The sequence below is a fragment of the Amphiprion ocellaris genome, chromosome 6 (genome assembly GCF_022539595.1).
Source record: "Amphiprion ocellaris isolate individual 3 ecotype Okinawa chromosome 6, ASM2253959v1, whole genome shotgun sequence".
Taxonomy (NCBI): Eukaryota; Metazoa; Chordata; class Actinopteri; family Pomacentridae; genus Amphiprion; species Amphiprion ocellaris.
The window spans coordinates 36,771,203-36,786,269 of record NC_072771.1 but is presented as its reverse complement, the minus strand read 5'-3'; the positions used below and the strand labels follow the sequence as shown (position 1 = coordinate 36,786,269).

General features: G+C 38.4%; 1 protein-coding gene across 1 annotated transcript in view; it reads right to left on the bottom strand.

Moving 5' to 3' along the window:
• Positions 1 to 255: 255 nt before the first annotated feature.
• The window catches only part of nf2a (NF2, moesin-ezrin-radixin like (MERLIN) tumor suppressor a), an 84,950-nt gene continuing 70,138 nt past the window's right edge, over positions 256 to 15,067 (bottom strand). The window contains exon 17 of the mRNA XM_055011101.1: positions 256 to 3,011. The gene's annotated coding sequence lies outside the window, so the exon portion shown is untranslated. The remainder of the gene's footprint in view (positions 3,012 to 15,067) is intronic.

Sequence of the window (15,067 nt, the reverse complement as noted above, 5' to 3'; positions counted from 1 at the left end):
AAAATGCTTAAAATATCATCTGTTTACAGATACTTGAGGGGGGAACCGTCCTTGACAGTGTTTTCACGTCTTTATTTGTCAGACGTGCCCTTGGAATGAATTTCAGGTTAATGAGATTCAACATAAATCATGTCTCGCAAATGATGAGTTGATGTACAGTGAAAAAAACAGCTTGGATAAATATCTTTAGAGGTGGATTTTAAGTCATAATCAAAAGGTAATGATTTATGCAGCCGCCACTCACCCTGTTTAAATCAATTACAGTTTATTTTGTTGTTTATTCATTCATTGGCTTCACTTTCAGAGCCAACAAATGCCTCAGCCAAGTGTTAACTAGTCATGCACAACTCCCTCTAAGTTACCAAGTCCAGCTTCCATCTCCACACTTCCTGGATGAGCTGTCTAGAACAAAACAGCATCTATCTGGAGGCTGTGGTAATTGATTTTTATGACACCACAGGAGTTGGAGAAGATGACAAATGAAGCTGACTGGTGTGATGCAGCATTTGGCTCCCAGCAAGAAGATTCTGGATTCAACAGGACTTTTCTGTGTGTGAGTTTACGTGTTCACCTTGTGCATGTGTGGGTTTTCACTGGATGTTCAAGTTCTCCCACTGCATACAAGTTAATTGTGTGTCTCTCTGCGTTAGTGCTGTGATTGGCCAGTGACTTGTTCAGGAAGTATCTGCCTTTTTTCCAGTGTCAGCTGGGATGAGGTGCAGCTTGCAAATGAGTAAGAAAGGTTGTGTAGCATCAATGTACTACTGAGGGCCTTGTGCTTCAGACTAGATAGAAAGATATGTGATCAAAGTCCCCCAGGAGCTAGAATGGCATGATATTTTTCTAAAATTGCCAAAATTTTACCACTTGTCATCAATATTCCCTGTAATTTTTCCTGAGTGTGAGCAAACACACAAACTCCCTGAGCGTTCCTTGGACCACTGTGAGCAACATCAGACGTGTGCACTGTGGTCACACCAGCATCACATCCATTCAAGTTACATGGTTCATTAAAAGAATCAAATTACAGCATTTACATTTCTGTTAAAACACTTTGTCAACAGGAGCCAGTTGAAGGCTGCAGTGATTTTAGTGACACTACAATGTATAAGAGTGAAGTTATTGAATATTTGTCTCTCTTTACTGTTGCAGCGGTTTTGCAAATTGCAGACGGACCCTGTTCACTCCATAGACACCAATGTTATTCCTGTAGCTTGAAAGACAGCTACTTTTGATAAAACTGGGCTTGTAGCACATTGTCTGCCTTGCAACAATGGGAAAGAGGCACCGTTTATGTTTTGACAACCTATATCTAACGAGTTATTGATGCTGGAAGTCTGAATCTGTGAATATCTTTCCAACTTTACTGAACTTGGGGCCACTACCACCTAAGGAGTGATATATTTAATTTTGAAAAAAGCATTTAGCCATACTTAAAGCTTTAAGTGCTTTATTAACACGGAGCTAAAAATTTTGTATTGTTTTATTACAGGTTCTGTCTGAAAAGAGGTGGCATCATTTTAAACAGTGAAATCAAACTAACAAAATGTAATGACCAACCAGTGAGCAATACTGGATTCTGCAAAAACATAAACAACTTTTTTTGAATCTAAATCTTATCTTAACACAGTTAATGTATTAACTTATTTTTGTGTGTATGCATGTATTTATTGATTTATTTAGTACTGTTAACATATCAGAGTTCTGAGTGAATTTTTCTTAAGATAGACAAAGGCCATTTATTGATTACATATAGGCTGTTAAATGTTTATTAAAAACTAAAAAGCATTTAAAAAAAAAAAAACAACTTAGGCTTTTATTGAGTCACTAAAATACTGTAGAGTACAGACCACATCAGCATGATTATAAGCATCCTCTGGTAAATTAACAACCAGATACTGATGTCTCTCACCATATGGACTTCAGGAGATGATTAGATGATGATAAACTGTGACCTACTGGTTGGGTTCTCTCTGTTCTCATGTTTCTTACATGTTTGTCCCCTGACAGCCGGGTCCTAATGTTTTTTGATCAACACACCATACTATGACGTTTTTACAATGATGGTTCTACTATGGAACCAGTTTGACATGTTCAGGTGTTCTTTGTGTGAAAACGCAGAGATTTCAGGTATCAGAAGGTGGTTTTCAACTTTCTTTGTTAACTTTCTGCTTCAACTTTAAACTAAATTTCCTTGACTAACCCAGCCCTCTGGACTTCCAGGAAGCTGTGTTCCTATTGGCTGTCCAGGTGGCTGCTTGGTGTTATCAGGAACACCTGAGCAGCTCGGTGTCTTCCTGCTTTATTTAGCTGCAGACAAACATTTCCTCTGCTTCTCTTCACCACAGAACTGGGTTTGGCTCCGTTGGTTTAGTTTGTTCTTTAGGTGTTGGCTTGCAGCTTCCAGCAGTAAAACCATCTTTAATGTGTTTCTTGGTCTGTTTTAGGGCTTTGTACTGGATAGTTGTCTTGGTAAATGTGGTTCTTTAGCCACAGTTAGTACATGGTTCTAATGTGTGCAGTGATTAGTGGATTTGGTGCAGCTGAGTTGTGTCTTTAGCTTGGCTGTAGTGAGTCTTCAGAGGTTTTTGATCAGACACATTCTGTATTCTTGTTAGTGAACCAGCGTTGGTTGTCCAGAAGGTAAGAGTTCCTGTCCTGATACTCTGTTCTCAGAGGTTCTCTGGTAGGCTGCAGGAGACTTTAGTGTTTGGGTTGTGCTAGTTTGGTTTTTGTATGGTTTCATTTGGACGACTATCTTGAGGCTCCTCCATGTGGTTTAGTGAGGTTTTCTGGAACAGTTCTACAAAGCAACCTGTAGCAGAAGAGACTTTGAGAGTTTTTAGGAAGTTCTGGAGAGCAGACTTTAGAGCAGTAGAACATTTGTCAGCAGTTTGAGCAGGAGAAGGTGAGCTTCGGAGTAGAAATGAGACAGAAACCTTCTTGACCCGTGTGGTGAGGTCCTGTACCAAGAGTTTGAGCAGGTTGTGAAGAGTCTGTAGTTCTTTGGTCTGAAAGCACAAGAAGAGTCGACTCATTAAAGGAGAAAACAGGAGATATTGTTGGTTCTTCTGTCGCTCTGCAGTTTCCAGTTTCCTTAGACTGAATATCAAGTTTATATTTTAAATGATTTCCCATGTGAGCCCAAGAAAATTTCAATAAACTCCCTCCATCCCCTGGACACAACACATTTTATAACGTTAAATGTTTTTTTTTTTTTAATATGTTTTTCAGTTTTAATCATAGTTTTAGCTTAGTTTTTTCTCTTTGCTTGTTTAGTTTCGTCATATGTGTAAAAGGTGCTAAACAAATAAAGTTGAACTGATAAACTGAATAACTGACTAACTCATGATTGTGACAACAGAAGTATTTTCATTGTGATTTAAGGGTTTATTACACTTTTAAGGTTGGGGTTAAAATCTTGACAGAAAAAGAAGATTAAAGAAATAAACTACATAACAAAAAGCAATTAAATCAAAGTAAAAAAAAAAGTAATACAATAAAACTTTTTAAAAGTTTTATTATTAAAAAGATTTAAGAAACTTAAGATGTAATTTTCTAATTAAACATTTAATTTTTTAATTAAATGTTTTGTCTTTTTAAAGGTTTAATCATCTAATTAAATGTTTTGCATTTTTTTAAAATGTTGGATGTTCTTCTTGTTTAATTGTATTTTTTCAATGTTTAATTGTGGAAAATATTTTATCTGTAATTTTGAATATTTGTATTTTAAAAATATTGTTTAATTTCATAATGACATGTATTGTATCTCGTTGAATTATCTCATTCAATATTTTGTCTGTTTAATATAATTTAATGTAATTTAATGTTTAACTCTATTAAACAGACAAAAATATTGAATGAGATAATTCAACGAGATACAATACATGTCATTATGAAATTAAACAATATTTTTAAAATACAAATATTCAAAATTACAGATAAAATATTTTCCACAATTAAACATTGAAAAAATACAATTAAACAAGAAGAACATCCAACATTTTTAAAAAATGCAAAACATTTAATTAGATGATTAAACCTTTAAAAAGACAAAACATGGCCGCCCGTATAGCTCAACAGGTTAAGCAGGTGATCCATGTACATGGGCTGGTCTCCGACGTAGCGGCCCGAGTTCAATTCTTGCTCGCGGCCCTTTGCTGCATGTCTTCCCCCCACTCTTCTCCCCCGTTTGCTGTCTGTCTCTCACTACGCCTATCCAATAAAAAGCTGAAAAAGACAAAACATTTAATTAAAAAATTAAATGTTTAATTAGAAAATTACATCTTAAAGACAGTAAAACTTCAAACAGGAATTACACAGAAAATACAATGAAGCATTTAAAAAGAAAATTAAACATTAAAAGGTGGTAAAACATTTAAAAAGAAAAACCTTAAAGATTTAATGGAAACATTAAATATTGGGAAAGAAAAAGAAACCCAAACAAGCCGATAAAACATTTGAAAAAACAACTAAACATTAAAAAGACAAAACATTTGGAAATCAAATCAGACATTAGAAAAGAATAAAAGGTGAGAAAAGAGCAAAACTAAACATTTAAGAAGAATCAAACTAAAGACGAAACATTTCAAAAGACACCGTTAGACTTTAGAAGATCAAATTAAACAGAAGAGACAATAAAATGATCAAAAAGAGCAAAAACAGATAAAAAGCTTAAAGTGTTGTCTAGTCTGAAACAAAAACATCAAGTTGTTTCTTCAAACATTTCCTCTTTCTATGTTCTTGGTTTGATTGTGGCTAGATTTACTAAGAACTCATTTCAGAAAACTGCTTTTCAGATAAAGTCTACTAGTAGTTGAAGGCATTTATCAAACTAATGTTACCTTCTGATCTCCACAAACTTTACTGTTCAGTGAAGAGAATCAAAGTTTGTTGAGGATTTCTAAAAATCCCACAGGTGAAGGTCTGAGAAGAACTCAGATGGATGATCTAAATGTGAAATCAAGACTCATGTTCACAAGTTTTAAGGCTTCTGTTAACCATAAAGTTCAAACTAACAGAGAAGTACTGAGAAACTTTTAAAATTTCAGTCCTCAGACTGTCTGAAGGTTCAAACTAACAGAGAACTACTCAGGAACTTAGAAGATATCAGTCCTTGGACTGTCTGAAAGTTCAAACTAACAGAGAACTACTGTGGGACTTAGAAAATTTCAGCCCTCAGACTGTGTGAAAGCTCAGGTCCTGAGGACTCGGGAGGTCTGGAGGCTTTGAAAGTCTTGGAACTGAGGGTTCAACCCTCCAGCACAAAGGCTGAAGTCCAACCTCCTGAGAAACACGGTCGAGTCGAGACTCAAGTAAAAAAAACTCAAAAATGGCAAAAAAAATAGATGATAAATGCGCAAAAAAAAGAAGAATTAGTATCTGAGCGGGTAGCTCAGGGGATAAGAAGAGATACTACCAAGTGGAAGGTTGCAGGTTCAAGACCCACCACTGGCGTTTGTCTTTGTCAGGATTTTGATAAAATTTAAGAAGGGTCTGGTCTTGAACCAGCGACCTGCAGCTCTACAGACAAACCCTTAACTCACTGAGCTGCAGATCAGATGAAAAGATGTAATTTCGTCGTCCCTTTGGCATCACAGTTAATAAAGTGACCGTCTGGGTGGAGTCAGGGTAGAGAGTAGGCGGGGAGGTGGGTGGCGGCCTCCCCCCTCTACAGACCTGACCGTGAACACCGTCGACACCCACCTGAGGGAGACGCTGCCTAACATCTCAAGGCTGCTTGGTCGTGGTCTTTCTGGTACGTACTCTTCCAAGATGAGCCGGGAAGTTTAACACTGATGGAATGACACCAGGTCTAAGCCGACAAACTTCCAATTCCTCCTCAACCCATAGTCTCTGGGAAACCTACATGGAGTAAGAAAAGTAGACAGAGAAGTAATTAAGTCTGTACACAACATATTAAAAAGAAATCATGCTAATAAATTAAGTACAAAGAACCGAATTCGCCAATATACTGGAGACCAGAGTTATTTAATTTGATAAGTATAACCTTGTTTAGTAACATGTCAATTATTTGAGAGCAGTCCTAAAGAACTGCCTGTAATCCCAATCATAAAATGGGTTTGGAGGAAGAACATAGATGGTAATCTGGATATACATGAGTTAGGCTTTATAACTACTATTGGTAGTATTGGTGGTAGTAATAGCAATGCGACTACTACTAGTAGTAGTAGTAGTACAGTAACCACTGCTGCTGATACTGGCACTGCTACTACAACTTGTAATACTATTACAAATGCTGATACTACTTCTACGACTCTAACAGCTGTTTATACTACTACTGCTGCTTGTACTTTTAGTATTACTACTACTGCTTGTACAACTATACTACAGCTACTATTAATCGTCTGGTATTTGCTTGTCAAGCTGCTAGCTCGCCTTAGTGTTTTGCTAGTGGCTAACTAGTTTGCTCTCATTGACTGGAAGCTCTCAACAAGATTTCATAATGAAAAAAGAGCCAAAAACTATTCTTACCTATGAAAAGTCATTCCAAGTTTCCTTGTCTCAATCGTACGACGCAGTGTGTAACTGTATGCAGCACAGTGAGCCGGCATACTTCTTGTTTCCGTTTTCACGCCGTCTACATCAACGGAATGCACTGAAACTTTGCCCCCACTAGCTTAGCCTCGCTGTAGCCGCAGCTCAAAGGGGCGTGTCCTATCTACTCATTCATATCTATGACAACAACGATGGCTGCACATAAGGACGCCTGACGTAGATTAGCTGCGTAAATACCATTATATACAGTCTATGGTAAATACGTATGTGAATCGCATCATTGGCTGCAGCAGCCAGTCACCGGTCACTCACTGACTCACACTGAAAAATAGCACAGAATGAATTGTTATGTGTTTATTTTATTTACAATTTAGGTTGGATTTTTTTTTTTTGTGCGCAGTGCAGAGTTTCTGTGCGCGGAGACCGTCAGCGGTGCGCAATTGCCCACGCGCGCAGCTTAGAGGGAACAGTGCTTGTCATAGCAAGCAAATGCAAAAAGAGAAAAATCATCAGATTTTCAACTTTTCAAATGATCTTGAACTAATCACGTTCAAATTTTTATTTTTTATTTTTTGGTGTTTTTTTGGCCTTAAAATCTGTCAAACCTGAGCTTCAAATCTGGACATTTCATCGAAATGCTTTTCCTCTACATGTCTCATTTAATAATCTACAATAAATCAAGGGTTGTAACAGCCGAACTGTGTGAAACTGGGAGTTTGTACGTTCTTCTTGTGCCTACATGAACTTTCTCCACATCCTTCAGCTTCCTCACATAGTCCAAAGACATGTTTTGTTGGCTAATTGGTGGTTATAAATAGACTGTAAGTGTGAGTGTGCATGCAACCGTCTACTGATAAATCAGATGTAGAAAACCGAAGGGCAGAACTGGGTTGAACTGCAGGCTGTGTTCACACAGAGCAGATCAGAGACAAGTAACAAATTCAAAATGTAAGTAGTAAAATATCTATAATATGTACAGCCAACCTCTTTTTCTAGTATTAGTAACACCCTTGGGAAATTCTTGACATATTAATTCCAGGTTTAATTACAATTTTTGTAAAATGATTAATCAAAGACATTTAACTTCTTTGTATCATTTCTGGCAATGTCATTTTCTCATACTACACAAAATAGATTTTTGGGTTCTCTATACTTTTAGCTATTGTTGTGCTGTTTTCATAGAGGTGCAGGACTTTATATTGCAGTGAAAATGAGTCCACAGAAAAATGTAACAAAAAAATGCCCCCCAAAAATTGGAGTTCAGCGAGTTAAAATGCCGCTGATGGATTCACACAAAGTAGGAAAGAAAGCATACATTTCCTCTCACAAACTCATCTTCAGGCCAGAAACACAGGGCCAAAGAGACATGTAGACTAATAATATTCAGTATTATATCATTGCGCTGTGGAAATAGTTGCATATTGCTTCTATGTAAAAAGTTTGGGCTGTTGTGGTTTGCTGAGAGCTCTTGATTTAATAAGAAACTCCTCGTCAGGTCCCCATGATGTTTTCTCAATCAGACCGGCCTCTGTGCTTCACTCCCATTTAGAATCACATTATTCGTGTATTTACAATGCGGGCTGAGGTTGATCACAGCAGTCAATAAGGCCTGACAGCCGCACACTTATATTTGTGTTTGTTGTGCTGTCGACAGCTCCATTCCACTCCGCCGCACTGGGCTTCCTCCTGAATACCAAATGAGTGACGCTCCGTCTCCAGCTTCCCCTGTCAGCATCTTAACGGTGCATTACTACACTGAGGTATGGCCCCGGCAATAAATCTGAAGAAAAGTGGATGTGAACACCGGGCCCTCTCTTTGCATTGCCCCACCATCACCACCACCACCTGTGTTCGCTCTGTGAGGTGGAACCAGCAGGCCGTGACAAAAGAAATGGGAGAGAGCTGAAGGAATTGGTGGTTCTGGTTCATATTATATTAGCATGCAGTCCACCCACTTTGTTACGAAACAGCAGGAAGCTCATGCCATGACATAACAATATTGATATTTAAGTGTGTTTTTCCTCATTAAATGCAATTTTTCACAGAGCTATTTGATTAATTTTTATGAGGAATGTGGAAAAAGTCTGTCATTTTAAACATCTGACTAATTAAACTGTCAGTTTTATGTTTCTAATATGAAGAAACTGCTGTACCTGTGGCTGTAAGTAATGCAAAGGTTGAAATAAATTTGCAAGAACGAATAAATTATTACATTATATACACACTGTAAAATTATTTTGGAGGTCTGCACTACCGCCCCCGATACATTATGAAAATACTCAGTTTAAATGGTAAGTAAGGAACATCACTCATTTATGTCTTTCACAATCAAAAAAGCTCTTGATGCTGAATTTGTTCTAGGGCAGTAAAAGTATCCAGCAGGGGGCAAAGATGTTTGGTTTGATTATACTGATGTGGTTTGAGGATCATGACTTGGATCACAAAACGCATCCAGTGAAAATAAGTGGGCAAAAAATCCAAATATGTTTCTACAGAAGTAAAAGAATATCAGTTAAAGGTCTCATATTGAGTCCTTGTTTAGGAAATTATTGAAAGTCCCCAGAACGTCCACAAAGATAGTTGTTTTTACTGGTTGAGTGACTGTTTATCCCTGTTCTTAACTTTATGTTTAAATGTCTGTAGGGTTAAATGAGTGTCTGTAGTCCACACCCCCTTCAGGAAGAAGACTCTCTCTGCATTTGCATCAGCTTTGAAGCAAAACTGTTGACCAGTTTTCAAAATATTGCAAAAATATTTCATTTTTTGTTTTATTTTCCAGTATGAGATAATTTCTGCATCTGTGGCTGTAACTGAAGTTAGGAATAAATTTGCAAAAGCAAGAGAAAATTCTTGTGCTGCATTGCAATTCTGCAATAATAGCTGTGGTTAAATTACGATACAGTCCTGCATTCCTGCCTGCATACATTATAAAAATATTAGATTCAAAATGTAAATGAGACACATCACTCATTTAATGCCTTTCACATTCAAATATGTTTCTGCAGAATGAAAAGAATGTCACTATTCAACCCCTTTTCTGCAAATTAATGAAAGTTTCACGTGTCCAACGAATGTATCTTTCAAGTTTTTAGCTCACAAAACTACAAAAATGGTTCATTTTATGATGACTGTTTAACTGTATTAGTTATTCTAAATATCTGAGAGGTTAAACTGATCATTTTATTTTTCTAGTATGAATTAATTGTTATATCTGTGGCTGCAAGTAATATAAAGCTTGGAATAAATTTGCTAAAAGAAGCATTAATTCTTCCCTTTTTTTTTTTTTTGGTTAAACACTCAGAAATAAAATGCTGCATTGTAAATCTGCAATAATAGCTCTGGTTAAATTACCCCACAGTCCTGCATTCCCGCCTGCATACATTATAAAAATATTCGATTTAAAATGTAAATGAGAAACATAACTCACTTAATGTCTTTCAAATTCAAAAAGGCGTGAGTAATATTCCGCGGCCCTAATTCTCATGAGAACTCATCTACTGCGGCGATTCTATTTTTAGCCCTGGTGAATTTGCTTTGACTGAAAGCTGTAAAGGTGAAATCGCTCTACACTCCAAAGGTTTGCGAGGTCAAAGGTGCAGTCGGGGGGAAAGCAGCGACTGCCGGTCTGTTTCCCCCCGATACCCGTGAAGGGCATCCCGGTGTCCTTGTTGAGTGGATGTTTTTGCTGGTGGGCGAGCTGGAGGCGACAGTAGCAGGTAAGACGAACGGACGGAAGCAACGATTCCTGCCGCTCAGACGCCCCCCACACGTCTGACAGATGGGCTCTTAACAAAGCAGCCGCTCAATGGAGCCACTCAGCGGTCCGTCTATCAATCCGACCCTCCTCCCTTCCCACAAATCTCCACCTCACAACAGCGTTTCTTCCAGGTAACAGCCTGCGATCGATAACCCCCCCATTGTGAAAGACTCCATTTGCTTGTGACACTACGACTACATGTTCGCAGCCAAGTATCGACACAGATGGACCCGGAGTTATTTCCTCTTCCACTGCTTGCAGCATGCTCAATCTGTGCAGGACGATGACAGGTTGTATAACCGCAACACAGTTGGCAATGCAGAAGGCTCTGAAATCATTCATTACATCAGTGTCATGATTTCAAAAAGGGATTTTTTTTTCTCTGCTTGTGCTGGGAGAAATGTTTTTTTATGTTGAATTTGTTATAGGGCAGTGAGAGTATACAGCAGGCAGGTAAACTGTGTTTGTTTTTCTTCCTGACGTGGTTTTAGGATCGTGACTTGGATCATAAAATATATCTAAACTTCAAAAAATCCAAAGCTAGAGGTCTCATATTGTGCTGGTTTTCACTAGATTAATGAAAGTGTCACTCACCAGAATGAGTCTTTTTAATTTTTTAGCTTCAAATACTGGTTAGATAGTTCATTTCACCATGGTTTTTTTTTTGTTTTTTTTTTAACTATTTTGCCCTGTTCTAGCCCTGTTTCAATGTCTGCAGCTTTAAATGCAGCTGAGTGTCTGCTGTCCACACCCTCTTCAGGAAGAAGACTCTCTCTGCACCACAGTAGACAGCACGGCAGTTTATATAAATACGTAGAAGGCTCTGAAATCATTCATTACAGCAGTGTCATGAATTCAAAAAGGGATTTTTTTTCTCTGCTTGTGCTGAAAGGAATGTTTTTTTTAGCTTAAAAACTGGTTAATTTTACCTCAATTTTTCTAACTATTTTTGACCTGTTCTAGCCCTGTTTCAAGGTCTGCAGATTTAAATACAGCTGAATGTCTGCTGTCCATGCCCTCTTCAGGAAGAAGACTCTCTCTGCACCACAGTTGACCGTTGGAATCTTCTACAGATTTGAGTAAGTGCGTGAGACCCGGAGTTTCTATTTCTTCAAACGTTCTCTCTGAACAATCATTTCACTTAATTATTGCCCAATTCATAGCACAGCTGTTGTTTTTAACTGTCTGTGATGCAGGTTTGTAATTCTGTAAATGGCTCTGAAGTGACTGCTGGGTAACATGCAGTCTTAATTGTTGTCACTATTTTATACTTTTTCCACAATAAAATAATCTATTTTTTCAAATTGAATTTTTATTTTTGTGTGTTTTTGAGTCCACTATGGTAATATTAGTAGGTCAAAGTGAAAAAAAATAATAGATCATATAGGTGAAGTTGTGCTGAAAAGAAAGATGTCACATATGGACATATTAAACATGTTTTTATGCAGTATAAAAAGGCAAAATTAAAACCATGTAAAAAAAAAAAAAAAAAAGTCTGAAATAGGCCAAGACCTCTAAGGATTAAACTTTTCACCATCTCTGAATGTCCCCCAGCATTACAGCTTCCACAGACCTCAGACTTGTGAGCATACTAACAATGCTAATGCTAACATTATCCACACACTTCCCTAACACTATGGATTTTCTAGCTGTTGTAGTGGCATTGGCACGAACTGTAAAAGTAATCCACTGGATCTTCAGTTCCTCAAATGCTGGGAGTGCATGAAGACTCTTGTGTTCACTCCTGCAGCCAACAGCAGAACATTTGCTATGTTTTGTTTATGGCTAAAACATTTTAAAGTTAGCAGAACTCCAGGGATCTTTCTGCATGGAGTTTGCTTGTTCTCCCTGTGCATGTGTGGGTTTTCTCTGGGTTCTCCAGCTTCCTCTTACAGTTCAACAACATGCTCAGGTTAATTGGTGACTGTAAACTGCCTGTAGGTGTGAATGTGAGTGTGATTGTTTGTCTGTATACGTAGCCCTGAGGTATTCTGGTGACCTGTCCAGGTGTCCCCTGCCTTTGCCACAAGTCATCTGGGATAGACTCCAGCCGCCCTGCAACCTTAATGAGGATTAAGCGGTGTATAAATGATGGATGGATGAGAACCAGCTTTAGAAAGTAAAAAAAAAACCTTGTGGACTGTGAGGCAGCTGCTCATTCTGGATGGCTCAACTGGAGGCAGGAATATGCAAAGCTTTTTATTGGTCAGTTCAGTTGTACACATAGGTTGAATTCTTATTTGCTGTTAATGCTGGGAAGGTATCAAATAGTGGGGAGCTTCAGGAATGGCAGAAGCCAAGACTTTTACATTGTAACAGCTTTTAGTTTACATCTACAGGTGTATAACAACCACAAAAAACAATAAAAATGGATTTTCACCTTGTGACACCTTTGATTTCTCCTGAGAAACAAAGGATCAAAAGCTACCTTTGCACAAAAGGAGCAGGTCCCATCAGGGCACAATCTCATTTTTGAAAATCTCAGGTTGTTTTCATTCTATTCTCTAACTTTCTTTTGCTTTGTTTCTTGAGCCGTAGTTCCAGTTTCATTTTCACCTACCCTTGTTTGTGAAGAGCGCAGTCGTGAATACCTATATGAAGCCAAATATCTGTTGTATAGATCCTTTCTTCACACTGTGACTAATGGTAGTGATTAATTTGACACCAAGGAACCCAGACACCTCAGATAGGAGCCTTTCAGTTGTCAGATGGCTTCACAAAGAAACAACGTCTTCACAGGGTGTAGGTTGAGCACAGATTTCACAGGTGTCCTGATGTTACTGATGGGATAATTCTGACAAAATTTATTTCCTCATTTGGTGTTTTGGAGATATCAACCGAAAACCTAAAGGACGTATTGTTGGACAGCGAGAGCTTCAGCATTTAATTTACTCCTATCCTGAATATAATGTTTATTATGTTTAATTTATTCAGGTGTACACTCTCTCCTCTCTGTGTGCTACTTTACAAAATTGTTAATACATTTATTTTCATGCCAGGGTGCTTAAATTGTGGTGGATAACATTGAAAAACAGCATTTTGTATCTGCTTTTTCTTTAAGCCATAAGTGTTTTTATATTATGCTATGTTTTCCGATCATTATCACAGATGCCCAGCACCTGACTAAAGCTATCTGCAGCATGTTGATCTCCATTCATAATAGACTTCTCCCACTAGACAGCGGAGATATACCATGGACATTAAGGTGACAGTAGGAGAAAATCAGATTGTTATCTTATATTAAGGTTTCTGTGACGGCAAGAATATATTTCCATGTATTGTTTCCACACCATTATATCAGTATACAAGCTTTAGAGATGGATTAAGACACTGTTGGGAGGTGGGGGGCATGAAGGGTCCTCATAACCAGGGAACCTTATCTGGAGCCGCTTTACAGCAGCCACGATGAGCGAGAAAGATAACGGAGCAGGAACAGTGCCAGCGTGAGCAAGGTCAGCAAAAGACTCGCTCACGGCCACATCTCCAAAAACACGAGCCGGAGAGCAGAGAAAAACACATTTGCTTTGCTTTTGCTCCTATTTTTACTTGTTTATCTTACATATTTGACATATAGCAGCAATTTTGGCCTTCGCAATTTAGCACAGTCGCTCTCCCAACGCCTGGGAATTGTGAACTGTGGCAGAGGAGATCAGACACATGCTGCAGCAGTAGCAGATGGACCTGCTTTTCTGTGCATTAGCAACAAATAAGCTGCAACTTGAATGCACACAGTAACACAGTTATTCAGCAGATACTCTCTGTCCCTTTGTTTTTTACTTTATTTTCCAGCCTCTCCTCCTCTCTGTAGCCGGAGCTGCTCCGCTATAATAACCCAGCTTTGATTGTAACCAGTGAACCACAAACATTACTTGGTCCGCATACAAATTTGTTGCACGGGCTGCTGAAAGGTTGGCATAAAATGAATCATAAATCATCCCTTATCTGCCACTGATCGAATAAATCATTGAGAGCTACACCCCCCCAAAAAAGGGGGTCACTTGTACTCTGCTCTTTGTGGATTCCTAATGCTTTGTGTTCATCTGTGTGTGATTTATTATTTGCATTACTGACAGCTTTGGTGTCAGTCAGAGCTCTAAGGGAAAACTTTTTCATTCCCTCTGCCTCTGCCTGGCTGTGGCATGCTATCAAGTTAGAAGTGGACTGGCTAATGTATTACTGCATGTCGGGGAATATCAAACTGTGTGTGCCTTGAGGGTGAGGAGCCTTTATTGGAGTGTTTAGAAAAAGAAAAAAAAAGAAGCACCCCCCATTCCTTCCTCCACACCACCATCTGAAATGGGCAGTCCTCTCCATCCCTGAGCAGAGATTAGGGATTCCATAGCCGGGGGATTCAGGTAACTGATAAGGCCCCTCTGAAGTTTTCTATGCAGGCTGACAGCAGCCAAACTTCCCATTAAAGATGAGTGAGGAAGGACTTAGCGTGTAGATATATACATTAGGGAACTGCCCCATATACCGTCTATTTACTGTAGTAGTATGCGAATAGAGACAGCTCAGGACAAAGTGGAGAAATATTTAGTGAGTTTAGTTACAGATAAAGACTTTGGCGGTTAGGCACCATCGCGTAAGGACAAATGAGTCACAAAATAACTTGAAATGACACAAAAAGGAGATTAAATGATTAAAAACTTACACAAAACAACACAAATTGACAAAAACCTGACACAAACAAGACAAAAAACGGCAAACATCAGACACGAAATGACACAAATCAGACGCAATTTGACACAAATGAGATGCAAACTGACAAAGCTTGCAACAAAGCAACAA